This window comes from Apis cerana, linkage group LG5, assembly GCF_029169275.1.
Source record: "Apis cerana isolate GH-2021 linkage group LG5, AcerK_1.0, whole genome shotgun sequence".
Classification (NCBI taxonomy): Eukaryota; Metazoa; Arthropoda; class Insecta; order Hymenoptera; family Apidae; genus Apis; species Apis cerana.
In genome coordinates this window covers 2,110,452-2,130,548 of record NC_083856.1, presented here as the reverse complement: position 1 = coordinate 2,130,548, position 20,097 = coordinate 2,110,452, and the positions used below count along the sequence as shown (strand labels likewise).

The following is a 20,097-nucleotide window of genomic DNA, read 5'->3' as shown; positions in this document are numbered from 1 at the left end:
ATTTATAATTTATTTATTATTATATATTCATGTGATTTATATGATCAATTTTTATGGTTATACCTTAGAATATAACTTACAAACATGAAAATGAGAAAAATGTCTGGTGATAATTATCAAAATGCAATATAAATACCTATTAATATTTCTACTTATTTATTGTTTATTAAAATCCATTCATAAATTTTAAGAAAAATAGAATTAAAAATAAATGGACTTAAAAATTCAAAATTTATGTAAAAGATACTTATATATTTTTCAAAGAAAAAAGAAATGTTTTTATCACTTTTGTAAATAGAAATTGTCAGAAAGTTGAAAATTATCAAGATTTAATACAATTTATTCCAACTTATCTTGATTTAACTCGATTTATGTTCATTTTCACCAAATATCGAATCAAAATAATTAACAAGCCTTTTTTCAATAAAATTCTCATATATTTTCGATTAATCCCAAAATTTTCTTAATACCCACTGTACAAACTAACAAAACCTAAATCTTTTCTAATATAAATTATTTAGTTTCAAAAAAAATTACACCAATTATATCTACCTTTCCGTTTTAAAAAATTCAATTTATGAAAATCTCTCATAAAATGAATTGACTTCGTCATTTTCCTTTTTATAAATAACCCATAACATCCAAAAACGATAAAACCAATATTCAAATTTCGCGCCAATCACCGTACCATCCGGCACGAAGATTCAAAGTAGCAACCGCGTCGCGCTTTTCCCGCCGCGGCGACGAGGCGGCGTTTCAGTCCCACAAAGAGCATATAAACGCTTGTGGAGGCCTTCGACTGCTGGCGGTGGTATGTGAAAGGAGAGTCGGCAGATATTTCCTTCTAGCACGCGCGAGAAGGAAAGAACGTTTCGAAAGAGGGAGATAAGGAGAGGCGGTCGCGCGACCGAACGGAGCGAGAACCTCGAGGAGACGTGGACGAGGATAGAGTCGCTTTCGGGTCGTGGAAGAGGGAACAAAACGAGTCGAGAGGAGCAGCTAGAAAAGAGGTGGAAGGGGGTGAACGGGGTGGTTGATCTGTGTATATGCGTGTACGTCGGGCCGCGGTGGAGGGAGGAGGGAGGAGAGGGTAAATTTATCTGTTGGCGCCGCGCTGCCGAGAGGAGATCCACACTCTCGTCCACGATTTTACTGTTTCCAGCCGCGCCGTTACACGAAACTTTTAGTCCTATCGGCCCGTTAGAATTTTCGTGCGAGATAGGAAATGTCGATGGACGTCGTTGCCGAGCGTCATCAGGTTGCTTCTAACAGGTTGCTGGCGTGTCCCTTGTTGCGCATTGCTCTGTTATTTACTTATTTATTTGATGCAATTTTTTAATATTATATAATAGATATAGGAAAAGATTAGAGCATTGAACGAGAGATGTCGACAATATTTTCAATTGTGTAAAATAATTTTTTGGTTTCTATGCAGAAATTAATCATTGTAACTATATCATAAAAAAATTGTATAATCATTTTGAAATTATAATTAAAAAATTCTATAATCAATTTCTTTATAAAAATAAAAACAAGATAAAGAATAAAAATATTAGTAGATATATTTTTTATTTATACAATTAAGTATTTATTTATATAATTAAGTATTTTAAAAATAATTTCTCTCAGAAACAAACATTTCGCATGATGTCTTTATCATTGAACGAAAAATTTCATTGAATAAAGCGAAAAATACTCTAGAAAAATATGTGTTTATATATGTGTGTACGAAAAAAAAACGTATTTCTATAAGTTTTCCAAAAATACAAAGTGTGAAGCACTTTGTTTCGAATATAACTGAATGATAAATAAAAACTGCATTGCATGATATTTCAGTAACAAAAGAGGAGAAATATTTTAGCTAGTTAAGTCAGTTGTCCTGTGATATGTAATTCTATAATAAAAATGTAAAATTTTACAAAGCAGCGTCTGTGCCCTACCACTTTTATATATTAAAGTGAAAAGAGTACATGCGGTAATCCCTGAAACAAATTGCAAAAGGCGGCGCACAAAATTTGCATGATATACATTTCTCAAACAAAAGCTTTCAACTTAGTAGTAACAAAAATTGGATTAAATGAAATGTTTTAATATACTGCGCGACGTACTGTATGTGTACAAATTAATTTTAACTCTATATACGATTATTCAACTATGATTTGAAACCTATTTAAATTCTAAAAATGATTTTAATTTTTATTTTTTATTGATAATAATTTATTGTTTATAATTATATTACAACATATTATAATATAATTAATTATAAATGTAATTGTTATCAATTATTCTATAATATTTTGAAATTTTTAATATTTTATACTTAAAAAAAAATATAATTTATATTTGCTTTCTAATGATAAAATTTATATTTTGTTAATTACATTGAAACTTCGCAGTTGTCCATCAACCATCGAAAATTTCGATTAAGCCTGATATTATAATACAACCAAAACGTCAATCACCGATTTATCCAAATATAATATAACATAGCAATCCCACGATCGAATAAACAAATCCAATAATTAACATGAAGCCAAATGCTCACAGAATCAAAATGAATTTCAAATATCTCGTGAATAAAAAAAAAATTATAAAATTATTTATCGTTTAATAAGAAAAGGAATTAAATTATTTATTATATCATTGAAATTATCTCAATGTTGCTTACAATAGTTAATGGAAAAATATATATGATATAATAATGTGGAAAATAATTTTAATTTTTTTCATTAAAAAAATATTTTGTTACAATATTTTATATTTATTACATATATTTTATAAAAACTATAATATTTGAATTTTTTATTATATTGTCATTAATCATTTGTGCAGAATCTAAAAAATTGTTATCTAAAAAAAGAAATAAAGAAAAATATTTTTAAAAATTGAATAATATAAATTATAATATAAATTCAAAAAATATTGAATACACGTTTATATGATTCAGATTTCCTCTTTGTTAATAGTCAAATTAGACATGTATCACCATTTGAAATATATGAAATATTATAAAATATATAATTTTATAATACTTGAATTCTAAATTTCAATTGAATTTTAATTCACAACAAAAATTTGATACAAATTGCAGAATTTTAATAATTTTATAATAAATATCTTTATAATAAATCAACAAAATACACAACTGTAATATCCAAGAAAATATTATTTAACAATAATATTTGCTAAAAAATATAAATAAAATTAAAAAAATTGTATTTATTCAAAATAGTTATTATTTCTTTTTCACACTATGATTTATAAATCAATGTACGCCTATAGAAGCGTTCAGACATCGATTTTTGTAACTATCGTTATCATTTATTTCTATATTTCGTCAGTTGCTTCGATTTGAAGAAAGTTACTAATGAAAATAAATATCCAAAAATACACAAAATTGAAATTGAAATCTAAATCTCACTGATAATATATACAATTGATATCCATCATGCATAAATCGCGATTTACGAATCGTCGTGTGAAAGAGAGGTTCCAACACTAATCGGTGATAAGCGTTCCACGTTTTGTTCGTGTGAAAAGTTTCGGCGTGACTACGATGCGCTGATACAATAACTACAATAACTCATGTGAATTATAACAGGATGCAATACGGCATTAAGTTATTATATTTAGGAGTGCAAATGAATAGGCATGGTATAAACGGTTCCGGTTGCATCGCCGATTTTTCTGGTGCCAGAATCTTCTCATTGCTCCATTCCCAGAATCAATATCGTTGATTACTCGACACACGCATACAAGAATTTTCGAATCGAATATTTATTCGCAACTTCGTTGAACTGTGATGATATGTACACAGTGAATTTTTTTTTTATCAATATGAAGAAGAAAATCATCGAGATCGACTGCTTATGATGTTCGTATAGATAATTCATTTCCCTATAGATGTCGAGATGAACGAGATTGCTTATTGTTTTCGAATCTTGCCATTTTCCTGCTCGAATGGTTCGAATTGCTCGAGTAGCTACACACGGGAATGCATGCATGCGTGCGTAAATACGGAGAGCTCGTGTATACTCCGGAGGCCGTGTGCACGCCGAGCAAATCGGCGAGGCAACGGTTGAGACGCACGCGAACGGGGGACGAGCGTGTTCTCCGTGTAGCGGTAGGCAATGAGGCAGCTGAAGGAGAAAGAAAGAGAATCGACAGAAGCGTGGTACCGAAGGACAGACTCATTGAGATGGAAGGCAATTTACCCGCTATTGGAGAGAGATGATGGTATGCCACGCGACTGACGAGGAAAACATGAAGAGCTCGATAGAAAAAGATAGAAGAAAAAGGAGAAACTTTTAGCGTACTCTTAGGATTTTCTTTTTCCTTCTTTTTGCTTTATAATGGATAAATCTTTTTCAAAATTTTTCTAGAAATTTTTCTTCATTTTCGTGAAAAATTAACCATAAATCAAATAATTTTAAATCGTTATATACTCTTTTAAAAATATAGATAAAATTGATCTAACAGTGAAATACTTGGAAGATATAATTATGTCAAGGTTTATATGTATCGCTATTAATTGGTATATTTTATATACCAATATATAGAATATAAAGAAACAAGATAGAAGAAAATCATATAAACGTGTTTTGTATATGTTTTGTATATGTTTAAATAATTTATTACGCGATAAATGATTACTTCATTTCTATTCACATCTTATTCATCTTATTCATATCTTAATGATATGGATAATACGAATAAATAAATGAATAAATAAAAGCAAATCTGTCTATAATTTTATTATTCAACATGTTTATTTTATGAAATTAATTATTTTAAAATTAAAAAAAAGAGAATTCTATAGATTCTTCATCTGCATGATCTTGTCATCTTTATTATTTTTTGAGGTTAACCTTGTTATATCCGTAGGCTGCGCGTTGTACGCTTATATCCTGAACGAAAGAACGTTATCTGCGCAACTGCGCATGCGGCTTGTTGCTTTCCCCACCCTCTGTCTACTTCTTTCGCGTCTCCTTCGAATGCCGTTTAATTCTTTTCTCATCGATCCCTTTCTTTTCCTTTTTTTTATAGGTTTTTTTTAAGCTTTTATCATATGTCTGAATGTCAATCTATCATACGATTTCACAAAACGATCGCACATTTTTTTCTCCCATAGAGAAAGAACGGTATCGCAGTTTGACTAACGTTTTTATTCTGCGGAACGGGTTAATTGAAAGGAACGAAACAATTACTCGGGCAAAGCTTATCCTTCGATCGCGCCTTTAGTTTAAATACGAATTAATTCACGATTTGTAGATAGTCCTATCATTAATTTCGTTTTAAATTTGTTCGAAAATTGTATAATCTAAACTTATATGAGAACTTGTTTAACTCTTTTCTTTTATTTATAAGAAATCGTGATTGTAGAAAATCTTTTTTCTTTCTTTTATTTATTGTTTGTTCTTTGCTTTGTTTATTGGAATAATTTTCTCCATGATTTTTAAGCACTCTAAAGAAAATTCGCGGAAATTCTTGAAATAATAAATTAAATAATAAATATTAGACTTTTAAGTTAAATTTTTCAAATTAAATTTCAATCAGATTAATTGAAGTTTGATTTAGATTTAATAAAATTTCTCAAATCTAAACTTTGTATTATTTATTCATCGAGTAGTTTAAAACTATTCATTGGAATGAAGCATAACTAGGAAACAAGTGGCGCTAGTGGTACCATAAACAAGGTCAGAAAGTTCCATGGAACTGCATCGCGGCCATGTAGCGGCGCAATAGCCATCGAAGAGCGGATCAGTCGCTGTGGTACCGCGTTATTCCCTCTCGCACTTTGTACTCGTTAAGGTCGCCGGTGCATTGGTCAGGGGCAAAGGCATAACTAAGCGGCTCTACGTGATCCTCGGCCTGGTGGCTGCGTGTGCACGCGCGCCACGAAGCGAAGTTTACAGTTAGCCACTTTAAAAACACACTGGCTGGTCTTTGGAGCGAGAAGGAGAGGTGGGAGAGCACGCCGTCCGAGCGGATGGAACGTGACGGCGCGGGAGAAGAGAAAGAAAAGCTGCGACGCGTGATCACTATGGCCAATAGTGGGGGAAGGACAGCGAGGAAAGAAAAGGAGGAAGGGAAAAAACGACGAAGACGAGAGAAACGCGCAATCATCGCCGTGGAAGAGAGCGGGGTTGAGGCGCAGCACAACGGTGGTGGTAACAGAAGGAAGGAGTTGGTGTGGCGGGGGAGGAAAAAGTCGGCGTGGTGAAGGGAGAGAGAAGAGACACGGACTCTATAACGAGACAAGGTTGGGAGGTCATCGGTTGTTTGGTGGGACGGAGACGACCGACACTGGCATCAGGCCATGAGAAAGAAGGCTCCCAGGCATACTACTCACCTCTTCCCGCTCCCCTCTCATTGCTTCGTGGGAGCAAGTGAGACGTGAGAAATGTACGCGAGAGACACTCTCTTGCACTGTGATTCCGTGAGCACACTAGGGAAGAGAAGGCGCGCGCGTGCATATAGATATGAGAAGAGAGATGGAAAAGAGACGACGCATATAGAGGTAACGAGAAAGAGAAGGAGAACCTTCGCTGTACGATGAGAAAAAGCAAAAGAACCAAAGATGCTTGGCTGGTTGGCTTGGCTGTTTCTCCTCGCCGGTTCTTTCTCTTCTTCTCGATTTTGTCCGCTCGTCCGTTCGCGTCGGTTCGCGCGCGGCTTTTATCGGGTCCCTCCAGCTTGCCTCGGCAAGCGTTTGCATGACAAAGACGGGAAAAAGGCCATCGAGAGAGGCGGCGAGACTACGGCGCAACGCGCCAACGTTGGTTCTCCGCGCGAAGGACGATCGTAACGCCGCATACTGGGAAGATTCTGAAATTCTCCGCCGATAGGGAGCCCTCGAGAATATGAGCGCTGGAAATAGCGTCTCCGTTTCTCGAAACGACAATTCTCTGTCTGACGAGCGTTATATATTGTTATTTCACATGGGACCGAGATTATTATTCGAACACCACTGCAGGGCGTAGCCAGGTTCGTTAAATTCCAGAAGAAGGTGCAGCTTGATCAGTGTACAGAATGAAAATGGGGGGGGGGGTTATTCCAAGAGGTAAATGGTTTAACGATTTATGAATATAATCGTGTTGGATAGGAATGCAACTTGGATCTTGCAATTGTGGAAGAAAAAGATTTTATTATATCTTTATTATATTTTTGCATAAGTTAACAAGCAAATATAAGAAACACTAGATATTGCTCCAGAATTCTGTGAAATCTTTTTCATTCTTTTCCAGTCTTTTTCAATCCAATTATTTTGATTTAGTTACTTGTCTAATTACTAACTTGTCTAATTACTAAATCGTTTCACGAATTGAATTTTCTCTTAAACAGTTGACTATTACGAAAATCGTGCATTCTCTTTCTCTTCTCTCCTGTCAAACTTTTCAAATATCTTCGGACTTCGTGGACTTCGAACATCTCTCATCGAACATTTCTTGTGTGTGTCGTAACAGAGAGAACGTTGGTGAGCATCGAAGAAGAAGGACCGGTTCCAAAGGATGCTCTTTCGTCCTTCGCAGTTGCTGTGCTCACTCGTTCTTCTCCTTCTGCTTCTTCCTCCACCACCTTTTCTTCATCATTGCCCTCTATCCTCGCGATTCTCCTTTTTCCTTCTCAATCCTCTTCTTCTTCTTCTTCTTCTTCTTCGTCGTTGTCCTTTGCTTCATCGTTCTCTCCGCACGCACGATGCTCAACTAACAGCTTCGTCCCTCTTCCTTCCCATTCCCCTCGATCTTCGTCTTGATAATTTATTTTTAATAAAAGAGCAGCGCCATCTTCGCGTCGAGAAAGTGCCATGGGAAACTCACCGTGCCGGTTCGTTTGCCGAGCACTCCCCTTCTCGAAAGGGGATCCTTTTCACGGACGATCGATTCCTCTAGCTATTCCTCGAGCTGCCACGAGGCATAGCCGCCACGAGCTTCTCTCATCATTTTCTTCTTCGTCGTGCAAGGTCCCGACCTTGCAAACCGCATCAAGAAGTCCTCAGGCTGGCATACCACGATCATTACGAGCCTCTATCGGCTAACAGAGAGAAACGATCCTCGAGGGTTCGAATCGATACACGGCGGTACGAAGTGCCCCCGTAAAAAGGAACGAGTCCACTCGTTTTCTTCGTGATCCCGCTCGTGGCAGTTGGATGGTAGACTTCGGTAGCCACTTTGAATCCGCGCAAATGAGCGGAATTGATGATGGAAAGCACGCTACTGGTAAACGAACCGTTGGACTAACTGCTTACACGTGAGCTAGGACGAAAGACGTTGATAGGAATTTGTCGAAGAGATTAATCCTTTAAAGCAAATATATGAATATGCGCATTTGCTGAGTCTTATCATTGTGATATAGATCGTGGATTAGGATGAAATGAAATATAGGAACAAAATTCTTTTTTATTTATGATTGGCAATAGTGGATAAAAGTTATTTTCTAACATTCGAACTATTTAAAATTTTGATTAATAAATATTTTAATATGTATGTCCAACATGTATTATAAATTTTTATTTAGTTTTAGTTTTTGATTTTAGTAGACAATACTTTTTGTAAAAATAATTTTGGGTAAAAAATTTCGGATTAGGTACGAAATAGGTTAAAAAAAAATATTATTTCAGAAACCTAATTTGCATATGTATATTGCGAACCTTATTTTACATATTCATTTTATAATATCACTAAATTTGTAATATAAAACTGAAAAAATATTTTAATTACAATAGATATAACAAAGATGATAATTAATAAATCAAACAATTCAAAATTCAAAATCTTTGTCAACTATGATAAATCTAAGAATATTTTTAGGTAAATAATTTATTTAGTTTATTAGTTTTTGAATTCGAATTTGTTTTTATAATCATAATATACTGTTTGTCATTACAATTGAATATTGGTTAATTATTTCTAATAGCATATTTTAGAACAACTTTTTCTCAATATAGGATATTATAAAATATAAGAGAAGATATCATTTTCAGAAACATTTTAAAAATTAATTTTGGAATGGCACATTGAAGTCTCAAATATAGCACGATTTTTTTTAAGTTTAAACTATTATACAAATTATAATATTTTAATATTATATTTTAATGTTGTATTATCCACTAGCAATTAATAAAATTATTTATTATATAATAAATAAATTATAATATTTAATTCTTTAATAATCAGAAATAAATTATTAAAATATTTTAAAATATATTTATAAAAAAAATATAAATATTCAAATATAATACTTTTCTTCACCTACTATTAAATATTTTCAATTTCTATTTTAATTTTAAACAATTTCAATCTATTGTAATTATTAAAGAATTTCTAATTATTAAAGTTTATCAAGACTTGTAAAGACCGTAACAGTGAGTAAAGAACGAGCAGACAGAGAATGAAAATTGTTTGTAACTCCTGTAATTGATAAGATAGAAAACACGTTAACAAACAGTATTAATATTGATGACTATGTATGCGTTGGTAGATGTTCGTACATGTGAATCGACATATATGTGTCCTCGCGCGTACTATACACATACACACGCATCTACGTGTCGAATAACAATGGGGTGGCAACGTTATCGATAAATTACCATTACCGTTAGTGCCACTGTTGGTTACGTTATCATGTAGCATCTCTATTCGCGAATGATGTGCTGTACTGATAGTCTATTTAGCTTCCTCACATGACGAGAACAACACTATAGATGTGTACATCAGCTATTTATTTTACGTTTTTTCTTATTTTCTGTCTTCTTTTATTTTAATAATAAAAATCTCATTAAATATTAATTTGATTATGTTTATCGCATTAAATAATACGAGAATAAAATAATTAAGAATTATAATGAAAGTTAAAGAATGTTAGTAGATAAAAGATTTTAACATAATATTAATTAAGACTTAAGGTATAAAATAAATTATTCGAATAAAAATGGAAACTTTTAAATATCAATTGAATCATTTTTGTTACACTAATGAAAAATAAAAAATGTTAGTAGATAATAAGGAGAATAAAAATTAAGGAAATATAAATCCAAGCATGGATATTGTATCTAGTAGAAATTAAAAAATATTAATGGATAATATGGATCCAAGCATGGGTATTGTATTTAATGAAAAGTAAGGGTAAAAGGTATATTAGTGGATAAAGAATTTTAATAGAATATTTTCTGCTGGAATTAAATTATTTACATGTTATTACAAAAAAATTAGAAATTATATTTGATGGAAATAAAGAATTTTATACAATTAGATTATAAATCTGAAAATAAAGAAATGACATTATTATTGAAAGCAGTTCATAAAAGATTGATTTAAAAATTCAATTATTGGTTGAAAGATCTTTATTTTAATTTATATCCTTTATTTAATATTTATTTAGTTCACAAGAAAATACATTGTTAATATATTTATACTTGCTACTTAATATTATATGTATTTTTCTTATTTTCTTATTCTTATTATTTTTTAGATTATATATTCGTTTTATTTACGTATCTGTTATAGATCGTGGAAATAAATGAACTAATTATGGGAAATTACGATTCTTATAATGAATCGAACGTGTAAACGATATAAATAATGAATATCCATGAGTCATATTCAAGATATATTTATTTATTTAGTTAAATATATTATATATTATTCTTTATTATGAAGCATATAAGTGAATAATATATAAATACGTAGCCTTGTTCACCTTTTTTCATCTGAAAATTAAAAGAATAAATATCTGATGATTTTTCTCATTTTATCCGTAACTCGATTCTGAATTAATTTTAAAATATTTCTCTTTCATAATTTATATTTATTAATTTATTGAGATTTAATAATGTGAATTTTATGTTATATTCCTTGAAACAAATAACTTCTTTTCTTTTATACACGTGATTCTAATATAAATAATAATCAATACTAAATTTTATAAAACTTTAAATACTATTTTTTTTCATTCTTTCGTTTTTTGATTTCATCAATTCATATATTATAAATAAATAAAACTTTTTATAAAATTCAATATGAAATAAGAACAAGCGATCGTACAAAATATATAAATAAAATCGTAACTTTCAAAAAACGTAAAAAAAAAAAAATGATTACAAAAAGATACAAGCAAAATCGTTGGAACAATAAATTAATTCACTCCTAGATTGACAAAAGTTAGATCTCATTACATTTTCAATATAAAATCAGCACCTTTGTTAAATTTATTTTCACTACATGATTCTGATAACGTATCAATATATAAAGATTGATAATATCAGACAATAAACATCCCTTCCCCGATTCTCTGCATAATGAATGAAACGAGCTTTGTTTCTCTTCCTTTAGCAAACTCTATTCGAATATAATAAATGAGCGTGTCGCGCGAGCAGGTTTTCAAGCACGAAGCATTGATGGAAATTTAATATGATGAAAAAGACACTTGAGGAGGATTTTAATATTGCCAATCTGTCAGAAACAAAGCGACACGATTCTCTTGCGTCACCGCATGATTAATAATTTATTATTTGTCCACCAGTAGGTCGTTTAGTGCACCACTGACTTTACATATTTAATTTTAAAAGAATTTTGTTTTGAAATATTATTTAAAAATATATTGGAACGAGTCAGTTCTATATACTATTGAATCCATTTTGATCATTTTAAAAAATTTTTTTTAAAGTTTTGAGCTAGTGTTTTTCAATCCTTTTAACTACTTTTTGAGTTATTGAACAGAATTATTTTGGAAGGTAGAACTTATGACACGATTATATTAATAATATATATTGTGTATTATTTTAAATATATTTATAATAAATTTTAACGATAGATTTTTATAATAAATATAAATAAATTTGAAAATATATATTGAAGATCGAATACAATGCCAGAAAAGTAGAGATGATTTATTGTCGATTTTTTATTCTTACCAAGTGAAATTGCTAGAATATACAACTGTTATATCGTTTGAAATTTTCAAACATAATCGTTTAAAGTATAGTGAATTTTTTTATTTTTATTATTTTATGAAGTTCGAGAAAGAAAGATAGAAAGAAGTATAAATTTTTTATAGGTATTTCTGATGTCAATCTTATTGCATCTTTAACAAACGTATTGCATAACAATTTGAGGTTGCTTGTTTCTAGTAACCATGTTAAATGCAAATAATAATATGAAGCGTTTTTATTTTTAATATATACAAAGAGATAAACTATTAATACGATGTCTATTTTAAAATGAAAAATAGATTTTTATGATAATATAAGTGAAATATATTATTTTAAAAATTAAAATTAGATTTACCTAAACTATCTAACATTAATACTTCATAATAATTATAAAAGCAATTTATGATTCTGCTTATTATTCTTCCCTATCATATTATTACTTTCATTTCATACTACAAATTTCATGCTATTGAACCGTATAATTTAAATTACAATTAAACATATATATTTGGCTAATGATTTTTCATTATCTTTCATTTCGTTTTTAAGATGTCGTTATATTTTCCAATTTATATTTTATGTCTTTCACTTATTCCTTCAAAATTCATTCATCTTATTTCTAATTATACCATCAATTATTGAACATTCTATATACTAACATTTTAAAAATAATTAAATACTTTCAAATTTTCTTAAACAATCTAACATATTTAATAATAATTACAAAAATAAGTGAATTTTATTACTTACATTATTCTTTACTTTTTATATTATTTTTATATCTACTAATTATATTATTATCCACAAATTTCATGTTTTATTAAATAATATAAATTGATAACTTTCATTTCTTCTTTCTTCAATCATGAAAACTAAAGATTAATGCATTAAAAAAATATATATATCCTTTTTTTCAACAAAACATCTATCAAAAATATCTATTTTAATGTTTATTTAAAATCTTTATAATTTTTGCAAGACAAAATTCATTCTAACACAGTTGGTGACTCTGACTCTAGGATGAAAGTTGCTCTAGCTAACCAGCCGGCTAGAGCCTGGTCTGGCTACTTTCTAAATTTAGGCGGTGTTGCTTTCACGAGCCGAATTTCTGGACGAAATCACGTAACATCTAGGGGTACACACGGTCATCATTCTCGATACCGTATCGGCCAATAACGTTAATCGAGCCGCGTACAAAAACAGTTCATCAATTTCCCGCTTTTACGCGTTGTAAACGATGTTTCACTGTTAAATCCAGACGACTAACAACGATTTATGTTTGCGTTTAATTGCACTTAACGACTTGTTAGATAAAAAATGAAAAATATTGTCGAAATTCTGATAGTCGACAAGAGCCATATACATAACGAAATTTTATAGAGAACGATTTCAATTTTCCAATAGATTTCTTTCCTGAAAACATTCTTTTTTTAATTAAAACATGATTTCAAAAGACACGATCCTATACGTTTATATAATATTTCAATATTTTTTGTCTCGTTTGATATTTATATCAAAATATAATCTTAATATGTAAATACAAAGTGAAAAATAGAAAAATAATTATTAAATTACTGGTACAAAAATTTAAATAAAAAGCGTAGAAAATGAATAAATTATCAATTATTAATTAAAAATTTCAATTTTACTTTAATCATAGATTCAACGAATAAATAACGATAATTTCATTATATATTACAAACTATCTTTATCATTTCAATCCATGAAATCTTATCAAAACATTTCAATAAATTCGATAAAATAAAACTTTCAACTCGACTTGAAACGTAGAAATTCGTTTCTCTGAACGTTCCTCAACTTTCGATCGTGACCGAACGCTTCCTCGAAACCGCCCTAAAAAAAGATGGCGGTAACGGGACCGATAGTAGTAACGTTCACTCCAAAGCAAAGTCGAACATCGTTGTTATTTGAAAGAGTTAACTCTCTATGAAATATTCTCGACGCAATACGACGATTGAAATTAAACTCGACGAGAAATAGTTGGAATCGTATGGTACACCACGTATGTATGTAGATTGAAGAGCATGTGATTCACGATATGAGTCAAGCCTGCAGGAGAAGGCGCGCCTGAACCGCGCGTTTTCTAACTGGCCACTTCGAACGCAACTTAAATGCGAAAGATCGGAAGGGGCTGACCGAGATCGGTGTTCTGGAATCTCGATTTCTCGGTGCAGTTACCTGTTCGAGTATTTGTTATTGGTACATAGCATAGAGATAAGTTGGGTAATTAGGATGGTTTTCTTGACGATTTGCGGAGAAAAGTTATGTTATTGGGAAGTAAGTTATGTGTTATGACTTTTTATTTATTTATTTATTTTTTTATTTTATTATTTTATTATTTTCTTCCTTTCTTAGCGAGATCGATTCAAGCCTTTGTGAAGAGATTATTTTGTAGTACAATGTACAGTTAGAACTATCCGGAATATTATCATACTTCTAGAATCTAATGAATGGTTTTTCATTATGCGTTCTACTTTCTTTTTAAATAATTAAGATGTCGTTATAATGAAATATAGTAAATATATTGGACAAGTGAACAAAAAGCATTTATCAATATTTTACGAAATTTAATTTAAAATTTAAATCTTAAATTAAGTCTTCTGTTGAAAATACATGATCTTTTTCTTATAAAAAAAACACACACACACACGTGAAATGATCAATACATTTAAAATATATGGGAAAAAAGACACAATATATCTACGAAAAAAATTATTCAAATCGAATATTTTTATTTGAAATGAATCTTTAAAAATTAAAATTATTTAAGTTGTGCCTTAAAAAGAGTCCACTTGTTATTTCAATATTAAATACATTATTACGTTTATAGGAACTATTAAAATTTCAATATAATTAAAATTTCAATACACGATCTTCCCAGAGTAATCCAATCAAAATTCACTTACTGCTAATGCTCAAACAATATGAATTTCTTAATCTCCATAAATTATCCATTTTAGTTCCCATGTCAAGGCATCGGGGAATCATCAAGGCGAGCATACAGGAAACAAATCTTATCGACGTGTCGTATCTTATTTCGCGAGATTCGTTCCATCTTATCGCATTTATCGGCTATACAAATCTGTTAATTCCGCGCGTGGAATGCCTTCGTATCATCCCCCTCGCGACCACCAGGCTCAGAATCGGTGATTCACTCTGACTCAGCGGTTCGTTTCGTCGTATTTAATGTCCTGGAAGCGGAGAATCATGCGCGGCAAAAGTACGAACGCCGCGGGTTGGTCAGTCGCGATATTCTTCGCGTCATGGAGCAAAACTTCCGCGAACTTGTATAGCTATTCGACGTCTAAATAACCGAATGAGAATCTGCTCGATACAGATTGGCGCAAGAGCAACGAAAGAAAACGGGAACAAGTCGATGTTCCCCTTTGTTCTTGGCAAAGATTTTTCACCCGAACAGACGGTGTTGCGTAATACGGATCATTGGAGACCGAAGCGACGCCATTCTACTTATACGATTCTAGTCTCGAGAAAAAAATTGGAAGCTGGAAGGAATTGTACGATAAAAGGAAAATTTGGAATGAAATTGAAAAAATATTGGGAAAATTGAATATTTTTATGAGCAAATATTATTTAATCTTTTGAAATATTAGAATTTCTAATTTTATTGTCAATAAGATATTAATAAGATATGAAGCTTTATTAAGAATAAGATTACATTTGAAATAAAGTTTAATCTACCATTTCTATAAATAAATTATCTATTGCGTTCTATATTTAATATTAAATCATGGTTAACTATTATTTATTATTTCATCATTTAAAGATAAATATAAAGATGAATTTTCTTTTAATAATTGAAATATAATAAGTATGGAAGATGATTATTTCTTATTTTTTATTTTTTAGATATTAAAAATAGATTAAGATTTTTGTAAAGAGTGTTTGAATAAATTGAAATTTTAAAGGATAATAATTTTAAAGTTAGAAATAAGTACAAAAATTGGTTTTCAAATTATATGTAATTTAATTTTGTATTTGAAAAAAGATTGATATAGAGGAAAAGATTGAAAAGTAAGATTCTATTTTTGTACTACATAAAAAAGGAAGAAAAAAATTTATACTCATAATATGATACTGTCGATCTTTATCCATGAATACTAGTACCTTTACATGTGATGATTTAATCTGTATTTTTTGAAATGATTGATTAATGAGAATTTTGTATAATAATTGTAATTATTATCTAATAATAATATATCACATAGATTCATCTTATTTTCCTTATTATAAATGAATTAAAAATGTGTTCAATAATAAAAATAAAATTACACTTCGAATTTTTTTTAAATCAACAAAAATATCACGTATTTAGTCAGTATTTCTGGAATTATACACAATGTAAGAACGACTATTACGTGCTCCTTCATACTAGCTCGCGTGATACGTACGAGTAAGCGTCCACCTCTCGAATATTTTATAGTCAAAGACCTAACGATATCTTTCTAACCCCATTGAGTATAAATATTACTTTCGTACCACATTTTGCTTAACACAATCTCTCAAATCCACCAGAGTAAATTCTCTCAACCTCGCATATTGCATATCGCGAAATGCATATCCATAAAGGCGATACATTAATAATATGAAAACCTTCGCTCTGGAGGAGATGTTCCATGGCCACGATCGAACTGTTTTCGCGGTGGCCGCCAACTGGATGAAATATACATCGAGGTCGGTCGATCGTCGGTCGGCCCAACTTTTCGTTTCTTCGGTCTTTCGAAAATCGTTACCACTTTCCATGAACCGTTGGAAAAGTGTTCTTCTTTTGCTTTCGATTGTCGCGATTAGGGTGAAAAAGCGGCGAGAGGATATCGCGATATAGAATGCCATGGAAAAGTAGAAAGGAAGAGCAAGAGGGAAGGAGGGAGAGGGAGAGCAAGAAGAGAGAAAGAGAATAAAAGAGAAAAGAAAAAGGAGAAGGAGACACGCCGCGGAGGAGAGGAGAGAAAGGGGAGGAAGAGGTGGAGCTTGGTACGAGGACGTTGGAGAACGGCAGTTAGATATAGTTGGTGGCGTCGCCGTCGGACGTCCTCGGGCGACGGCGCCACCGTCGTCCTCGTGCAGGCGTCTCTCGGCTTAAAGTAGGTTAGGTCGATGAGACCACGACGATGCCGCCACCGCGGTTTCTGCGCAGCGGTCTCGATTCTTCGGCTGCTCCCTGCACCCGTCTTCCTTCCTCCTAGAGCGAACGATGATTCCGCGAATAGTCACTCGAAGTTATCTACGGGCCGCTCATCGATTTTCATAGTTCTTCTCGCCGACTTCCCGGAAGGAACGTTTTGCAAAAAATCGTAAGAAGACTTTACGGCCACGCATGCATTAATGGTTAAGACGAAGGAAGTGTTTATAATTAGATTTGAGTAACGATAAATTCGTGTTTTTCGGTTAGATTTTGATTCGAAATGTTTTGAAGAAATTGTTTATTTAAATATAGAAATATATATTCGTATTAAAGGTTTTTTATTAAAATACCGATACATATAAGAAATTATACGAAATATATTTTCAAATATATTATATTTTAAAGGAATTCGTATAAATTGAGCGAAATTTAATGATAATTCAAATTTCATATAATTAGATAATTATGTGTAATGTAGATTAATAATGAAATTTATATAAATGAAGTTTCAATTTTTTATGATATTTTAATTGCAGATATCAAATTCAATAAATATTAAGATATATTGATAATTAAGAAGATATTGATTAAAAGTTAAAAATAAAGATTTTCTTTCATTTTGACGGAATGTATGAAAAAGAGAGATTGAAGAGTTGTTTTTATTGATGAATTATAGTATAACAACATAGGAATTTTTGTATCATAAAACAGTATATTATATTAAAATTAAAATATGTACAAGTATCGAATAAAATTTTTTAAATGATTAATGATTCAGTGATTACTTTCTTTTCTTAAAAATCAGAATACCACTCTTGAAACATTTTTATGATCTAACCTTTATATAAGAACAGAAACAAATTGTCAAAAATAAAATTAGGTTGGAGAATTTTATAAAAATTAATTCGCAAATAACAATGACCAATAAAAAATTAGATAAAATTAAATTTTTGTATACTTAAATTAATTAGAATTTTTCGGATAATTATTAATGTGGATCAATCGATCTTTTATCTATTTTCCTTAGATAATTTCTTATTCGCAGAATCACATCTCATAGTGCGCACTCCCAGGATTTTAGCGCATTTTAATATTTGATCAGAAACGACGGAAATTGGTGAAACGAAATTGGATAGTTTTCGAGTAGTTTCCCAGGCGAATCGTCAATAATAGTTAGTTCGAGTTACAAGCTTATTGGTTTTTCTATTTCGCTTCTATTTGCTTCGTTTTGCACGCTTCAAAGTCTGTTGAGGATCGCGATATTATCTTTTTATTGGTCTTTCCAAACACTTTACGCATTTTTATAAGTTATTTTTTTAATAATAATTTATCTATAAAAGAATTTATTTAATTACAAATGTTTATAATATTTAAAAAAATATTTATATAAATTCATGATATCTAGACTAGTTTTACCAGTTATCTTAGAATACTAATGATTGTATGTATAGTCACTTATAACGCTACAGAATCGATTTTCCTTTTCTCGCCATCTAGTTCCTGTTCGTTCGAGAAAGGACGATATAAAAATAGCTTCGACATTCTCTTATTTATTTAATTAACAATTTCCATTGCATTATAATTCAATAACTATTAATTAAAAAACGATATTTATCCAAATTCATCGAAGCTTTTTAAAATCACGAAGAAACTTTGAGGATTTACTTTCAAATTTCCCGCCAATAGTATCATTGTCATATTAATATTGCGAAAGAAACTTTTTTTTTATTTTTATCGATTATATACGATCGATTATATATATATATACATACGAAATATTTTCCAAATAATTATACTCACTGTGTAATAAAAAACCATCATCAGAGCTTGAAGAAACAAGCATATCGTTCGAATGTAAAAGTGAAGGTTATCATGTAGGCCACGTGACGTCATATCGCGGTCTTTTAATAAAATGGCCGCCGTTGGAGCTCGACATCAGGTCATCGTTTAACAGAAAAATTTTTCATGATCGCGTTCTATCGCATGGCTTGGTCAATTCGACAAACGACGAGCTATCGTCTATCAAATATTAATAAATCATATATATTATAATATACCTATCATATACGTATTGATAAATAAATTTCTAACGTTGTAGATTTTTCGGTTTTATAACATAAAATACAAAGATAATAATATTGACTATCGAAATAAATCCCGTGACTTATAATAATTGACTTTAATGATGGTTAGGTCATTTTTAATCGGAGCATCGAATGTTTAAATGTATAGAGATAAAGCAACGAGATTAAACGAAACGAGTGTATTCGTGTGGATAAGAATTGACCCAGACGATGTTCCTGGATTAATATCGTTTCGAAAATATCATACAGTTTCATGTGCAAGCATGTACAACGATAAAACTATTGATAATCCCATGTAAGTAACAACTGAATGATAAATTTGCTTTCCGCGCAGAAACCCTTGCAGATTGTGTATATTAATCGATATTTACCTCGCAGTTTCGATTCTTCCGTTTCTCTTACGAAGCGTATTTATAGTATGAGAAAGTTTTCGCGATTTTAAACGCATCGCTAGTAAACGTAATAATGAGAGATCTGTATTATACAAGGTGTTTTAATTCTAGAAAAATGATATAACGCAAAAACATATATATTTTTCTTCTTTGATTCTTAAAAATCATCGTGTTATGCTCGTGTAAAGAGATTTTTTCTCACACACAAAAAAAAAAAAAGAAAAAAAACGTGTTAATAATTGTGAATGTTCCTTTATATATCTTAGGATATTTATGTTATACCTATTGAAAAAAAAATTAGCAGTGTTTCTTTTTGACTCGAATCATCAGGTCGAAGATCAATTATGATCTAAGAGGGAATGATCTAGATGTCAATGATGACGTCTATAAGAGAAGTATTTATTGTAAGCTAAATAATATCAAAATATTTTGCGACGTAGAGTATACTTGTTGCAAAATCGTCGATGTTAATGCGATCGATAAATGCATAGAAAATATAATATTTTATAGCAAGGTTGCAGCACAACG

The 20,097-nt window shown here is 30.8% G+C and overlaps 2 long non-coding RNA genes across 2 annotated transcripts in view; both read left to right on the top strand.

Moving 5' to 3' along the window:
- LOC133666172 (uncharacterized) overlaps positions 1-20,097 on the top strand; it is a 98,592-nt gene that overhangs the window by 11,971 nt on the left and 66,524 nt on the right. The gene's annotated exons all lie outside the window — the stretch shown is intronic.
- Positions 13,595-17,863, top strand: LOC133666156 (uncharacterized). The gene is made up of 2 exons (XR_009829885.1): positions 13,595-17,262; positions 17,630-17,863. It is a non-coding gene; the product is annotated as an uncharacterized LOC133666156 (long non-coding RNA).